Source organism: Pinus tabuliformis, chromosome 8, assembly GCF_031772625.1.
Source record: "Pinus tabuliformis cultivar Carrire ecotype Pingquan chromosome 8, CPIR1, whole genome shotgun sequence".
Classification (NCBI taxonomy): Eukaryota; Viridiplantae; Streptophyta; class Pinopsida; order Pinales; family Pinaceae; genus Pinus; species Pinus tabuliformis.
This window is the reverse complement of record NC_142294.1, coordinates 1,665,175,399-1,665,192,744: the sequence shown is the minus strand read 5'-3', so window position 1 is coordinate 1,665,192,744 and position 17,346 is coordinate 1,665,175,399.

The window sequence follows — 17,346 nt, the reverse complement described above, 5'->3', positions numbered from 1 at the left end:
TGCAGTGGTTGATCCAATGAATAGGACAAACTTGCTACAAAAATTTCATTCAATAATTATATATGAGGAAAGTCTACTTGTGTGGTGAGTTTCAAATGTTCTATCTTTTCAACATGTACATAAAGAAAGAAATGTATTTAATGAAAGACTTTTGAAAATTGATGTCTAATTACAAACAAGTGTATAAACGATCCAAAAATAAGTGGAAGACAATTTTTCAAAAATTTACCATGCTCCTTTCATATAAAAAAAAAAAAAAATTGTTAGCCCTCAAGAGGTAGCGCAATTGGCTTGGTGTCATGAAAATGAAGTCTTGTGTATCAAGAGATTTGAGGTTAAAATCCGCCTGACTACTTGTGTTAATGGAAGGGGTATATGTAGGCACCTAAAAGTTATAGTGATAGTAGTCAAAATCGACATTGTGTCCCGCAAGTACAAAACCAACCCAATTATCAACTCCTCTAATCATATATATATATATCATACAATATACTAAAATAAAATATTTTGAGATAAAAAGACTATATTCTAAAATATATTTATAGATTTCATTTAAATGTCTTTCTTAACAAATGAACTTTGATACAAGTTTTTTTTAGGGATCAAAATGATATAAGTTACTTATATTTTAGAGTATAACTTGTGTGAAAGATCTACAGGGTGGAAGAATTGAGATTATAGTAAATAATTCAAATTTAAAATGCATTTTATAAGTTAAATAACTTTTGTGGAAGATCTAGAAGGTGAAACGAATCATTGATATTATGTTGTAAATAATTTGAGTTTAAAATAATTTGTATAAGTTAAATTTTATTTATCTTTTAAATTATTTTTTTATTGATATTTTTATTAATAATTAATTTATTTATTTAAATTATGTTTTTAAATTAATAATATTTAATAAAATATTATATTATTCACAAGGCTTTAAATAGATAATGATAAAGTGTTTTGTTAAAGCAATCCTTGATATAAAATTACTAATTCAATTCCCCACCCAAATCAAAATGATATATTAAACATGATAAAAATATAATCTTATAAAACTTACATAAAAAATATTTTATTTTTATCAAATTTTCACTTAATATATTTTTTTATTTACATAAATAATTTACTAAAACTATAAATAATCTACAAGGTTTTTCCAAAAGCAGTACAAGCGGCGGCCAAATGAGATAAATGATGTTTTTTGGATGATTGAACAGGTACCTGTTATGTTTGATGAAGCCGCCAATGTAGAATTTTTCAAGCCTATCTCGGATGAGGAGCTTCATGGAGTCATAAAAAAGTTTCAAAAGGACAAAAGTCCTGGGCCGGATGGTTGGCCGATCGAATTCTTCTCACATTTCTATGACTTGTTTAAAGACGATCTGCTGGGGATGGTGGATGCCTCCCGTATGTCGGGGAATATAAATAGCGCCCTCACTGCTACATTCATAGCGCTTATCCCCAAAAAGGAGCGGTCTGAGTCATTTGCGGATTACAGGCCAATCGCATTATGTAATATTCTCTTCAAAATCATTTCAAAGATTATTGCAGAGAGAATGAAACCGGTCCTCAACTCCTTCATTTCCAGGGATCAACATGCCTTTTTAAAACACAGGAACATACTTGATGCAGTCGCCTCGACTCATGAGTGTTTATTCTCTGTCTTAACAAAAAACATTGATGCCGCTATACTAAAGGTCAATCTGGAAAGGGCTTATGACTGTGTGGATTGGGGGTTCCTTCGTATCCTCCTTGCAAAAATTGGTCTGAGGTCTCAAGGAATTAACTGGGTGATGGCCTGCGTTGAGAACGTTCAATACTCAGTCATCATAAATGGATCCCCTTCATCTTTCTTTCAGGCCGAGAGAGGACTGCGCCAAGGCTGTCCTCTCTCCCCTCTTCTCTTCATCCTAGTCATGAATTCTCTCAGCTCTCAGATCAACAAAGCAGTTGCTGATCATCGATGTGCTCCGATCAAGATCTGCAAAAATATTTCTCTTTCTCACAATCTGTTTGTTGATGACATTCTTACCTTTGCTATGCTTTGCAAATCAAGCTGGTTATGCCTCTATGGTATCTTTCAAAAGTTCCAATCTGCATCGGGCCTGGTCATCAACAAGGCCAAATCTATTTTGTATCACAACGACTCAAATATGGAGTTAGCGCTATGGATTGCAGCATTATTTGGTATTAATTTGGCATCAATTAAAGACGGCTTTAAATACTTGGGCTTTCTCCTCAAGCCAAAAGGGAATCGCAAACAAGACTGGTCTTGGCTGATTGACCGTTTCTATAAAAAAATTTCAAGATGGGAGATGCGATTCTTATCCTTGGGAGGCAGACTTATCCTGGTTCAATCTGTTCTTTCTCAACTTGCGGTTTACTGGGCTCACCTCTATTTTTTGCCTGCTTCTACTGTTAGGAAAATGGTCTCTTTATCTGCAAATTTTCTATGGGGTGGTCGTTCTCATCTCTCCAAGATCCACTTAGTAAAGATGGAATCCATCTCTAGGCCAAAGAAATCCGACGGATGGGGTCTCTTACACTTGCGGTCTTTTGGCAAGGCCCTCCTTTGCAATTCTCTCCATAGAGGCATCTATGGAGAAGGCAAATAGAGTTCCATTATTAATCAAAAATACTTAAAAGGCAAGCCCTTAGTATATTGGTACAGGAAGAAATCTCTTGGCTTGGAAAGGGGATCAGCTATCTGGCTCGGCTTCAGAAAGGTTCAGGACCTCTTCTTCGACTTTCTAAGATGGCGCATCTCTACCGGCTCCAGCATCCTTATCGGCTTGGATTCAACGGTTTTTGGTTTGGAAACAATGCTCACTCCCGATCTCATTTCATATCTGCATACAAGGGGTCACTTCACTTGGAATACATTGATTCTGTCTTGGTCCTCAACCTCGCCAATCTGGAAGGATGCAGAGGATCTTCGTCTGCCTCTCTCTCTGCGACAGATTTGGGAATCGGCGGTCAAGTATTTCTCTGATAAAGGTATAAAACAGACAGGGTATAAAGATGAATTGGTATGGTCTATGTCGAACTCATCTCAGCCAGTACGTGTAAAGGATTTATATGAAGCTGCTTTGACAAATCTACAGCCGCGACCCTCTCCTATCTTTCCAACGAAATTCTGGAAAGCAACCAGCCCGCTCAAGGCAATCTTATTTTCGTGGTTGATTTTTTCCAATCGGAACCTCACATGGGAGGTCCTTCAACGAAAGGGATGGTCGGGTCCAGGCAGATGTGTTATGTGTCGTCAGGCTTCAGAAACTAATGTCCACATGTTCTTTCAGTGTCCAGCATCGGCGCAAATCTGGTATGATCTCTCTGCATCTCATGGTTTTCCTCACCTGGTTTTCTCTTCTGTTCAGGAGGGATTCATGTGGTGGAGTGCCCAACGTCCAGAATGGAGATCTTTATTCATCATCACGTGTTGGTGTCTCTGGAAATGGAGGAATGCCTGCATCTTCCAGGATTCCAAGGCCCCTATTGCCTCTACGCTGGTTTATATATCTGCTATGCTTGGTCAGGCTTGACAAGTTTTGGCTCTTCTCCACATGATTTCTTTTTTACAGGGTCTTCTTTTCTTCTCATATAGTTTTTTTCTGTGCTCCATGCGGAACTTTCTCCTCCGGAACCTTCTTTCCTTTTCGGATGTTTATCAAGGATATGTTTTGTTATTCTGGATATTCTCATATGGATTTTGTTTCAGCTCAACCATGTTGCAGGCCCTGATTTTCTAGCATCCACAGTCTACAATTCTCAGCATCAGCAGGCCGAATGTTTTTGGCTTTATATGTACTTGCTCATTATATTTTCTTAATATAATATATCATGATTTTCTCTCTGAAAAAAAAAAAAAAAAACAAAACAAAACAAAACAAAAAACAAAAAAAACAAATAACAAACCAAAAACTTTTTGAAAAAATAATAAGTACACCATCGGTCCTTCCAACACAAACAATCCTTCATGCGTTTGAGAAAGCATTTAAATTATCTACATGACTATGGAACCTCTAATTATTGAAACTTTTAAGGAATGTATAATCTAAGACTCTTCACATATTATAAATCTCTGACATTTCAAGTTGTTCAATCTTTGATTCTCAAAGTAAGTGGTGAGTACGGTGATTTTATCATGAGTGTCATGATTGTAAAGACTTAACTGATAGCATTTACTTGCATAGTTTGTACATTTTAATATTGGTAGTTTGAAAATTTTTTAATAATAATGCATAGATAGGTATTATATTGAATTTGAGATTGGTGATGGGAAGTTATTAATATCATAGTTTTGGACAAATATTTAATTTTATAGATTTTGTTATTAAAATATTTGAAGGGGAGGAATAAGTTCAAAAGCCATAGATTTTTGTAGGAGATTTTATTTAATAATTTAAAATAGTAATAGGATATTTAGGTAGAGTTTTCTAGTATTTTAAAATAAATGTTATGACGTTAAAATAAAATGGTTGAACTTATAGTATTAAAAGGTGATATTAATATAGACATATATTATCTTAAGTCTATTTCCACATTTTCCTTAAATTAGATTTTATTGATTAAATTTTATTCACACAAACTTCTATTTAACATTGTGAAATAGTCATGAGGCCCCTTAAATATAGGGGTCCCTTAAAATGATGTGGGGCATTTAGATGTTGGGGTTGAACTCATAATTCAAGTAGGAGACAACTCACCTATATATGTTATGGGTCCAACCACATTCCCCACGTTATCATTAAGTTAGATGTCATTATCCAAGTTCAACATAACCATTGGGGTTTACCCTACACCTTAAGGTAGTGATTTGAGCACTTGGAGGCGAGGTTGAACTCATGGCATAGAGAGGTAGTGACTTGTGTGTGTGTGTGTGTGTGTTGTAGATCAAAACCCACCTCCACATCCTCCTTAAGGTGAATGTCATTGTCCAATTTTTACTCCTACAAGGTTTTACTCAACACTTGGAGGTGGTTATGGGATCCCTTAGAGTAAGGGGTTGCATGTATTGCATTGAGAGGTCATGACCAACATGTACATATTATGGACCCAAGCCCATGACCATGTTCATCTTAACACTCATCAAAGTTTAAATGTATAACAAATTTTGGTGTGGTGGTTGAGACAAAGCATTGCCACAATAAAAACGTAGGTTATACTTTAAGAATTATAGAGTCTTGATCATGTATATGAGTTGGTTAAGTTTGAATACCCCAATTTAAAGTGGGTTTTACCACAATAATATGGAGTTGAAATTCATAACATCCCATAAATAAAACAAAATTATTTTGATGTTTCCCTAATATCCAAAAGTTGTTGGAAATCCCTAACCCATGATAATCTATGGAGGAGAATCATTGACCATAATTATTTCAAACTTGGGACTTATCTAGATTAGATAAGAAATCTGATCAAATGAATAAAAAAATGCCTCAAATCAATGGAAATTTTTAGTGCATTTGTTTCCAATTTTGAGCAAATTTTTAGCATGGAAGGTTGGTAATGGTTCAAGGTTAAATTCAAGCAATATTGGGTTATGGGGAGAGTACCATCTTCCTTAATGACATGAACATACTCTTGTAGGGAAAAGACATTCTAGTGAAACTTAACCAAATTGGGGCACTAAATCTAACAAGATCTTTGTTCACGAGACTAGAAGCGAGCACAAGAGCATGATTAGATGAGGATCAATCTACTTTATGGAATTCTTATATAGATAGTCTTAGAATGCATCATAAAAAATTGAGGGATGGGGAGGATTCTCTACCTTGGGTTTATAATAAAGTAATAAGAAGATATATTTGTAAGGTTAGGTTATTATTCCGTGACTTTTCCAAGGAGTATGGAGGTATGGAAGTTGTTATTGAAGATGAATGCACCCATAAAAACAAAAAGCAAAGGAAGTTGTTATGGTAGATAAATACATCCAAAAAATTAAAATTGTTTTTTTTGTGGCTTGCTTTAAAAGATAATGTTCTAACATATGATGTGTTAAGAAAAAGGAACAAACATTGACTTGGAATGTATTACCTTTGTAGAGTCGCGGATGATTCTATTCCTCATTTGTTATTCCTTTATGCTTTTACTCAATAAGTGTAGAAGGAAGATGAAGCACTAACTAGTGTAAATAATGTATGAAATGCAAATATTATTGAAGCTTGTCTAGAAGATTCTGTGAGTAACCATGGTTCAAAAGAGCTTGAAGCTCTACCTTTTTCCATTTGTTGGGGAATTGGTTAGTTAGGAACATTGCCCTTTTTTTCGAGAAAGGTCATTCCTAATTTTGAAATAATATTCCATGTGGAGACTTCACTTTCTAATATTAGGGTGGCTGAAAATCCTATTCTTCCCCAATGTGTAGGTTCATTATCTACTGAAAAATATGTTCCATGGGGCTTCTTGAATGGTGCCTTTCAAGGTAACTCTACTTTGAGTGGTGCTAGAGGTATTATATTTTTATTGGATTCTCACTTTTTCAAATGAAAGGTAGGTTTATAACTTAAAAACTTATCTTAAAATTTATTCTAAAGCGGGTCTCGGTATATGATATCAAGAGATTGTAAAATTTTGAGATTATTCTCCAGTAACAACTTAGATGGTTGAAGATGTAAATGTTTTGAATGTTCAATTGAGACTTTCAGAGGAAACCCTTAGAGATTTAGCATTTGTTTTTTATGCCATTTCCTTCGCACGTGTTTTCAGGGAATTAAACTTTGACATGAACATTCTATCAAAAGAAGGTCTCCATTTCACAATAGGTATTGTTCATGTGGAAGTGGTCAAGGATGATGTTATCATGCATTCCTTTAATGCATGAACTCGTTTTGGTTCAAGATATATGCTTCTTATGTAGTTTTAACTTGTGACAAATTTGAGTATTTTGACTCTTTTTTGTAATAATGTATGGATTGGTTAAAGGACTCTCCATATATAATTTTTTGAACTCCTAATATGGTTGGTTTATTACTTCCTCTTTGTTTTTTGGATGGGTTTTATGGGGTATACTATTTCTCGTACTATGTGACATGTAGTGAAGAAGGATACCACCTATGGGTGTAATAATCAATGGATTTTCTCTTGGAATTCTTCAATTCCAAAAAAGTTGTTGGCATCTTCTATGAGATAGCTTAATTAGGCTATAATGCATGTAAAATGTAACTTCCATTATATGTTTGAATATAAATTATGATTTTTTCTTTTTACATAATAGTTGAAACAACACATCACCACAATAATAATCTAGTTTAAAACTCTTTCTCTCTCTCAACCAACTTTAATTCTATATATGAATTGGTTAGATTTACTACAATATTATGAAATAGTTTAGATATGAAATAATTTGACAACCCCATATTAAGTTAGATTTGCTACAATAATATGAAATTGAAAACTGTAACATCCCATATATAAAAGAATATTTACTCTTTAAAATAATAATAATCATAATCAATGGAAAAATATTTATAAGTCAATGTAATTTATATCCCATATCAAAATTGAAATATTTTCCTTTTATATCTGGTTAGCCATATTAACTTGTATAACAATAATATTTTAGAACAATAAAATGATTAAAATAAATACAAATTAAAAAATACCCTATCAAAATGTTTCATCAAAAAATTCTTAAAAATTGTAAATTTACTATATTAAATAATAATATCTCAAATGAAAATTTAATAGAAAAAGGTTGGTTCCTTACCAAAAAGTAAAAACCTATTTGTCTTTCAAAATTTTCATTATCATCTTAATCCTTATAAGTTATAACACAAATTAGGTTATGTGGAAGAGTATATAGAAAAGTATTGAAAACGTTGGAAAAAGAGTAAACATATGACAATTACCATGTATAATAGTTAACTAATTGTGGAAGTTTGGGGTAATATCATTTTCCTTAAACATGTTAGGTACCATGTATGTTTTAAAAACTATCATTTGCTCCAACCTACTAATCATTTGGTATATAATAGTTAACTAATTGTGGAAGTTTGGGGTAATATCATTTTCCTTAAACATGTTAGGTACCATGTATGTTTTAAAAACTATCATTTGCTCCAACCTACTAATCATTTGGTAGTATTTCATTTGGTAGTATTTGAGCATGAACTTCATGTCAATAGTTTAAGAGAAAAAGTTTGTCTCCTCACTTTTTTTCTTTTATTAATGTTTTTAGAAAGCTAAGCAACATTATAAAAATATTGAAGCAGTTACTTAAATGCTAATTAGAATTAGAAGTGTGACCTAAAATTCATTGTGTATTATGTTAATGCCATGAAGAAAAATCATCTTTAAGGGTGCTTTGGAATAATTGTCACGCTTCAAACTTGATGGAGAAACTTACTGAAGTGTTGGATAAAATTTTCAAATTTTCTTAATATTTATTTACCATTTTCTAACCCTTCCTATAAGAAATTCTAGTCTTATTTAAACTTTAATCAGCGATTGCATTAACAATCACATGAATTTTTCTAAAACACATAGAAGTTCAAATCATATGCTCTACACACTAGAATACGATGAGAATGATAATAATTTAATCAAATCAAAGCTAAATATATAAAGTATTTAATATAAAAAGGAACAAAGGAGTTACTCACCTAGAATTTTTGCAACTATGCACTAAAATTCCTTTAATAGATAATGAGTTGCTAGAATCTAGATTTTAAAGATGTATATGATTAGCCTTTCCACTGTAAATTTCTCTAGCTAACAAATCTTGTAGTTAGACTATAATGGAGAAACACTTGAGTTTGTTAATTAATTGTTGATTTTCCATCAATTTGACCAAGACTTACTATTGCAAGTCATGATGACAAGTTGTCTATCCATGTGCAAGAGAGCCAAAAGTTCTTATAATGACATCGAACACACTAAATTTAAACCGATATTTATAAAAGATATGAAAATATTTATACTCAAATTTATAAATATATATATATATATATATATATATATAAATTATTATTGACTACGCACTTACTAAATTTGAGCCTATATTTATAGAAAATATAAAAATATTTATATCCAAATTTATAATATATATATATATATAAATTATTATTGACATTTCACTCCATCTAACTTTAAAAATATAAATAGTTATAAGACAACTGCCACGAGTATCTGACACACTAATGTTTTGACCATTATATTAAAGAATTTTTATATTAAAGAATTTTTCATATGATATATTTTCTTTGGAATTTGATATGAGTATCTGACACACTAATGTTTGACCATTAAATTAGAGAACTAACCATTAAATTAGAGAATTTTCCATATTTATACCATGGTTTGATATATTTTCATTAAAATTTGATATAAAATTATAAAATTGGTTTTTGTTTTCTTATACAACAACTTCCTAAACTTACAAACATGAATGAAGGTTTTAACTTTTTCAAATCTTCATATATAATGTTGCATTATAATCCCAATTATTACAAACAAGAAAATGTATTTTCATCTTCCCTATATTAAAAAACTACTTTTCTTAAATTTTCAATAATAATTAAAAAATAGAAACTTACATTTTCCTTCCATGGTGCCACAAATAATCTTAACTCGATTTTTCAATAATAATTAAAAATAGAAACTTACATTTTTCTTCCATGGTGCCACAAATGATCTTAACTCGATGCTAGTAAAATATTTTGAGCGAACTTCTTAACATTGTACATATATAGTTATGTACATACACCCTAGAGCTTGATAAGATGTGTTTAATGAAATGAATAAATACAATGATATCAAACAAGAAAATAGCTCTGAAATTTGATTAATAATTATGTTCTATTCTAATTTTGTTATAGCATGTCTATTGGTTAATTGTATTTAAATGGTGATTTATTATTAAATTAATTTAGGTGAATAGAAATAATTATAATTTTTGTGACATAATTTTTGTGACATTAAAAAGAAGATGAAAAATGTGTTATTTTGGATTGGCCATTTTTTTCTCACATCCATTCTAATTTTCAAAATCTTTGTCACATTACTAACCTTCTTGACTTGTTAAGCTAACTAAACTATGACTTTTTTCAAACACTTCTCTCCCTTCTTTTCATCATAAAAATAAAATATTAAATAATCTCAATTACTCTCTTACTCTCTTAAGGTCCAATAGACCATAGTGGTCTTAGTGGACATTAATCATCATCATTATATTAATTGATTTGTGTAGAGTTTAGTCTTTATCAAGTCATAGGACCAAATCTTATGGAGAAGGGTTGAGGATCATAGCCCATTGTGAGGGATAAAAATTGTCCCATGGAGATGTCTAGGCTTGATTGAGCCTCGTACAATCTTAGTGACAACATCTTACAGTTGGGCAACTCGTTTTCATGTTCAACATTAAAATTGATCCCAACCTAAATTCAACCTAACTTAAAAAAATAAAAGGCAAGCATTATCTATTTAATTTAATAAAAAACAATATCCACTAATTTTAAAATATTTAAATACTACACCCAATAATAATAAAGATAAATTTATTATTTTGTACGAGGCTCAATCAAGCCTAGACATCTCCATGGGACAATTTTTATCCCTCACAATGGGCTATGATCCTCAACCCTTCTCCATGAGATTTGGTCCTATGACTTGATATTTTGGAGATGTCTAGGCTTGATTGAGCCTCGTACAATCTTAGTGACAACATCTTACAGTTGGACAACTCGTTTTCATGTTCAACATTAAAATTGATCCCAACCTAAATTCAACCTAACTTAAAAAAATAAAAGGCAAGCATTATCTATTTAATTTAATAAAATTTAAAATAAATTGAAATATACAAGAAAAATCCAACCACAACTACTCAATAATAAATAAATATTAGAAATAGAAAGAGAGAGAAAAATTACACACAACACAAATCACTATCATATCTTTATTGATCACAACAATTACACATTTATAGGATACAAATTACTAGCTTCGACATATCTAGATCCTAAGAAAGTGGATCTATGACCAGGACATGACACAACAACAACTCATACACATGGAAACTGTTGTGTGTGGAGCATGATTGTTCAGAGGTCTTTGTTTCAGCCGGATGTATACCCCAGGAAGTTTGTACACCCCTCCACGCGGGGGGGTGCGGGGGGGAACTTGTCCCCCCCGTGGGGGTCCGGGGGGGCCGATCCCCCCCGGCTGGGGGGTCCGGGGGCCAGCGGTCCCCCGGCAAGGGCTCGGGGGCAGCGCCCCCGAAGCTAAAAACAAATGTAAAATTGCCTTGTAAAAGTATAGTAATTTCTAGTCAATCTGGGCCGTTCATTAGGCGGATGATCTGACGATAGAACTTATGTTTAGTTTAGGGTTTTTTGCCCTAGAAGGTAACCCCTCTCTTTGTATGAGGGTATTGTATTTGAGGCTGTGAAATAGATGTGTATTCTGTGAGCGAGAAACAGAGAGGTGAGACTGTGAGAGAAAACAGAGGATATTACAACGAATTTGATGTAGGTTGTGTCTCTTCATTTTGTTGGATAATAGAAAGGAAGGACTGGTTGTTCGGGGTGGACGTAGCCCAAACTGGGTGAACCACGTATATCTGTGTCTCTCTTGTTTTGTGCATTTTCTGTGTTTATATTTCTGCAATATTTTATGTGTTCCACTGCTCCGTAATATATATAATTTCCTAACAGAAACAACCACATCTAGAATAACACGTCGGAATACTCACTGACAACTTGTAATACACACGGAACACATGACATGGAAGCATTACTTCCAACACCCTCCCTTAATACTTACATGGAAAACATTGAAAACACATATTACAACAACAAAGGTAATTTATGTCTGATTGGTCTTCATCAACACTCACATCCACTCTGGAATCTCATAAACATTGCTCTTTCACCACCACATCTTTGAGTTGTCACTTGACCTCCATTTAAAGCGTAACCGACTCTGACCATCATTGATGAATTTTGCAAGATCAACAATATTGACACCTCGGCTCGTCGGGGCTTCCATGATAAGAGTCGTCAAGTAATTGACCAACAACCATATGTCGAATATTTCACTTTTGGCTATCCATCAGTTATTAAGATGGGGGTCTAGATATTGAATGTGTTCAAAAGTTGATCAAACAACTTGACCTTACTAACACACAAAAATTGATGTTTCAGACATCAGGGCTTCCAGTTTAAGAACCACCAACCCTTTTTATAACCAGAATTGAAACATTTCACAACTACAAACTCAATAATCATCAGAGTGTCAACTTTCTTTAAGGCATAGACAAGTCACCATGTCCCTCCTTAGCATAGGCCAAAAGTTGTTCATCTGGTTCAATATTTGTCTCGGAGCTTTCTCGTCTTCACAAAGTAGCATTTGTTAAAGTGGTCAATTCCAACAAACTTACACACATATTGAGATGACCAGACTCAATATGTTTAAAATGCAAACTCCAAAATTGAGATCGGAACAAGATTGCAACATAAACATCTAACACAAAGATCTCTTCCCCACAGAAGCGAAAACTTGAGATCGGAACAAGATTTCAACATGAACATCTAATGCAAAGATCTCTTCCCCACAAAAGCGAAAAATTGAGATTTACCTCCAATTTTAACACTTTTGACATATATCATTGGCCACTTGAAACTCCTCCACCCCAGATCTCAAATCTAGATCTGTGCAACAACATGTACAGTTCGTGGGCATGATTTTATAGATTTATAATATGATAGTGCACACAACTTTGACAAAACCATCTAGGCATAAATTTAACTCATTTGCAGGTTCCGGCCAGATAAGCACAAACAAAAATTTATTGATAGCAAGATAACAGAAGGATCTGACGATGTTTGAAGAAGTTGCAAACAAACAAACAGATCTACGCACAGGATCACAAAAAAAAATCACACACTAAAAATAAACTCCCACACATCTATACTAATATATACAGAAATAATAACACTTAGGATCCCTCACATATTCTTGGCCCTCCCTTGAGGGAGTCAAGCCAGTACCAACTCTGATACCATATTAGAAATAGAAAGAGAGAGAAAAATTACACACAACACAAATCACTCTCATATTTTTATTGATCACAACAATTGCACATATATAGGATACATATTACTGCCTTCGACAAATCTAGATCCTAAGAAAGTGGATCTATGACTGGTACATGACACAACAACAACTCATACACATGGGAAACAACCACATCTAGAATAACACCTCAGAATACTCACTGACAACTTGTAATACACATGGAACACATGATATGGAAGCATTACTTCCAACAATTAATATTCTTTTTATAACGTTCAACTATAATGGCTTCCCGAGACTTTTCTTCTACGTTATATTGGTTAAAACTTACATTTGTTTTTGTATATTATTTTTTTCTCATTTATAATGGTTTGAATTTAATTTTATATTGATGATCAAAATATAATATTTTTCTAAAGAAATGAATACTTTAATAAATCAATTTATTATTTATTATCTTTCAAAATTAATTATATTATTTTAATTTTAAAAATAATATAAAATTTTGATAAGTTATTTTTTTAAAGCTTATTTATAGAGTTTTAATATTTCTCTCTTTATAATGGCTTTGGAATGAAGTTATATATAAATAAAATTTATTGTTAAAATGTTATAAATAAAATAAAATTATATATAATTATTGATTTCATATTAAAATATATTATAATATTTTTCAAATGGGGTGATTAGTGATATGATAGGTGGGAGGGTGCAGGGCCATTACCCATCAAATTATCGGAGAGAATGTGTTATCACATCCATATTAATTACATAGTTTCCATAGTATACAATACTATAGGAGTTAATTATACCCAATTGTCACACCACCTCAGTGACTTGGACTGTGCAAAGGAGGAATGTGGGAGTTGGATCCCACGCAAGGTTGTGATATGGGGCAATTCGCTACAATTGATTTTTTTAAATATGGTTTGTCTTTGGATTTTGGAGCCACTCGGAGGATTGATTTTAGAGAGTCTATATCAGTGTGCTAGCTCTTTAACTTTGTTAAGTTATTTCCCCTTTACTCTCTGCTTTCTTGTATGGGAAATTTGACATTGGTTCTTTTTTCCATTCAACCTATGTAAGATAATTTTTTAGGCAAGACTTCCTAATATGATCAAGTAGAAGGAAGAGAGGGGAGGTGCCTCTCGGCTAGTCCTAGGTAGCATCACATAGTCTTTTTAGAAAGTTATCACTCAACTTGGGTGCAAGTTCTAGAACCCTAATTTTCCCATGTTGTGTCAACTTGCCTCTAGTAGGCAGTAGGTACCATACTACGAAGCATGAGGTGGCTCAACAAAAAGGTATAGAGTTGATTTATTTTCTCATCAATTTAGAGACCACACTCCACCTAGCATTCAACGCGAGCTCATGGAGATGGAATAGAAAATAGTGGGTGAGCAAGGTTGTTAGTTAGATTGGGAGGTTGTGGCTGCAGTTGCTTCCTAGATCACAAACATAAACAATATGAGGGGCAGGTAGAAACAATATTTGCATACAATTAACTTATATTGGAAAATAAAATCCATGTTGACCAAGGTGTTGCTAGAATTCCATGATGCCAAAGGCAAAATTTTGTTGCAACTAGATGAGATCTAGCTTCAAGGGAAGGAACTGGATATGTGTCTGGGCATAACTGAAGCTTATCTTTCTCCACCCCAGTACCCAAGGTGCTCCACTTGGGCAAGCAACCCATAAAGGTGGATCCAACTAACTCAATATAATTCTCATATTGTTATCTTGGCTTAGCTATCTTTTATTTATATCTCCTAATTGTAGGTATAGGCAGGACAGTGGTTAGAACTTCATGGTGTTGGACATATTCCCATTGTTAATTTTGGTTGGCTTTCTAAAGTAAGAATTTTGAAAAAGAAGAACTAAATGCATTGTCATTGGTTTGATTTCCCAAGCGGCAAACCAAGATGTACTCAGAATATCTCGACATGTAACTATTTGACAAATTAATAGAAATTTAACTTACAAAAAATAAACTATATTAAAAAAATAACTATGATGATGACAACCAACATAATTATTTAATAAAATTGTTATTATTATTTTAATATGAATTATTATTATTCATATTAATATAAAAAAAGGGGATTACGACTCCACCATCCATCCTATTAATACAAAATGTTTGAAAATAAGACTATCTAAAATACGTCCAACAACTTCAAAATGTACAAAAGTTATTACAATACTCAAAGTTTCATTTCTAGAGTCCACTACATGACTTGTATAATCCTTACAAATTGTTTTAACAAAAACATAAACTTATTAAACATACTAAATAACTAGAAGATAAATAACCAAATTCTTGATGCTTGTTCTTCTTAGACATAATATTTGCTCCATTTCTAGATGTAGAACTTTATCCTACAACCACTTAGTTATTTATGCTTCCTCTTCAAGCCTTTCTTTATTTCATTTGTTTCCTACATCCAAAAGTACCAACTAGCCTATGTGTTTTTCATGTTAAGATTTCAGTAGGACTAATTTTATTTTTTTGCCTTTAGTTCACTAGAATTGTTCAACTCATGGTCTTTTTGCCATGCCTCTCATATCCTTAGAACTAGAGTCATGTCTTCTTAATTATTGTCACAATGGCACTAACATATTCAAATCTCTCTTCTCGTCTCATAATGTTCACAATGGGCACATATGTTGGGTGGATATGGGAGTTAGTCATCATCCCCATTGTATTCCTTTTAAAGAGATACTTGAATGAATTGAAAATGCAACAAGGAAACAAACCTATGATTTTCCAACCCACCAAATACAAGCATAAATCACCTACACAGTTATTACTCAATCCATTTGAGAATGCCCTGTGAATCCAATTAGTGGGGCAATGAGAGATTCCCACTTTCCATAGGAGAGCACCATGCAAAAAACAAAAGGAGTCTTATAGGAAACCCCCACTAAAAACCACAAATTGGGCATTGCATGCGATTATTGGGATGACATATGTCTTGAATGGTAAGTGATTTCATGGAAAAAAAAATGAGTGTGTGAAACTTAGGAGAGGTGGCTAGCCACAAAAGACCTTCGTTTTTCCAAAACCATCCTATAAGGAATATTACACTCTTGATTAGCCATTCCATTAGCTACAAAGTTCAATCCTCATAGGATATGGAAGTACTATATCAACTCAAAATTATCCAAATGATTTTGTACTCAAGATATAAGCATGTTTAACTATGGTTCATGAGGAAGATAATTGGTCACCATAAGATAAATAACCATCATTTAATCTCTTGGCACCATGACTTTATTTTTCAGATATTCTTGTTTGCCATTAGTCCTCACCAATAGGGTGAGAGCTTTACCTTGGTTATTTGTTGTCTTACCTAGTCCCCACACATAGGAAAAAATAAAATTGTTAGGGTTTAGACTGACCCCATTTGCCCACCTCTCACCCACTACACTTTTCACCCCTAACTTGGTTTATTTTAACTTAAAAGCATGGTGAGAGAATGATTGGTTCAATTTAACATTTTGTTTTTCTAAAAAAAAAATAAAAAAAAATAAAAAAATTGAGGAAAAACATTGCTAAATGTACATAGTTTTGATGAGTCAACATGTTATGGAAATTGATAGTGTTGCAGATATTTTGAAATTGAGATATTAATGTACATATGTAGGATATTTTAAGAGAAATTGATTTCCATCCATCACCTTCTTAATATCACAAAAATGAAGAAAAAAATGTATTTAATATGATAAATAATGATTATTAGGGATGGTAGGTGTGGCAGGTATCATTCTTTATCCCAAAAACTAGCGTATGAATGGGGTATAGTGGTAGCTAAAAACAAACGAGCTAAAATTTATGCTATTATATAGATAACATTAACCTTTATAAACATAGTTGTAATTAGAACCTTGATTGTTATTATGTGATTCAAGCATAATTATCAATCTTATGAAAGCAAGAAAATATGAGTTGACAATAATTTTTCCCTCTTCATTGCAGGAATAAAAAAGGAGACCCTTCAATTCAAGGATGTCACCTTTTTCCAAGTTCTGAGGGCTCTTAATCGTCAACTAGACATCCTTGCAAATGAGGCCTCACAATTAAGTGAAAGAAACCTAAAGAAAAATGGGGTTATTTCTTTGTAAGTTGTCTTATCAGTTTTTTTATCTAAAGTAATTTAGGCACATTGACATGTTATAGCCATCAATAAACACAAGTCAATATATCCAAGCCATTATAGTATAAAAATAGGGAGATAGAAAGTGAAGCATATCACCTCTACACAAACCTTGCACATGTTAGGCATTAAGCTCGATCAACAATTTGAAGCAAGCAATGAATTAATGTAGGGAATGGGTGGA